Below are 546 nucleotides of genomic sequence, written 5' to 3'. Positions count from 1 at the left end.
GGGGGGGGAGGGTGGAGCATCCACAGGGCCTATGTCTTGGATAATTGCAAAAAATAAAGAGCACGGGGGACAAGTAAGCACTAATATTAGTGTGTTTTATCCATGTAAAGATCTGATTCAGTGGCAGGGATTGCCTTAGACGAGGAGCCAATGCTCCCAAGCAACAGCATTGAGGCATCTTTAATGAAAAATATCTGGATATGCTTGGATTGTCTATGGAAGTTATTTCACAACAGGACTAAGAAAAAAAGGAGCAAAAACTTGTCTATCTAGTTCCCTCCTGTGGGGGAAAAAGAGTAGATGGCTGGCTCTTGCCAGTGACTTCAGCTGAAGATGTGGGCACTCGGCTTCTCTGCAAACCAGAACACTTGCTTATGAGATTACACAGGCTTCATATGCCTACATTTGAGCCTGGGAGTATAAAGCGAGGGCTGGATTCTCTTTAGCGTGTAAGATGTCATGCTGTGCTAACAGCCAGCTTCAGAAAGCAAAGAATACTGAGCAAAAGGCAGAAATAGGACCGTGAGTCTTTAAACTAAATATATC

This window comes from Antrostomus carolinensis, unplaced genomic scaffold (genome assembly GCF_000700745.2).
Source record: "Antrostomus carolinensis isolate BGI_N321 unplaced genomic scaffold, ASM70074v2 scaffold25983, whole genome shotgun sequence".
Lineage (NCBI taxonomy): Eukaryota > Metazoa > Chordata > Aves > Caprimulgiformes > Caprimulgidae > Antrostomus > Antrostomus carolinensis.
The sequence above is the reverse complement of the archived record's forward strand: the minus strand, read 5'-3'. Positions refer to the sequence as shown.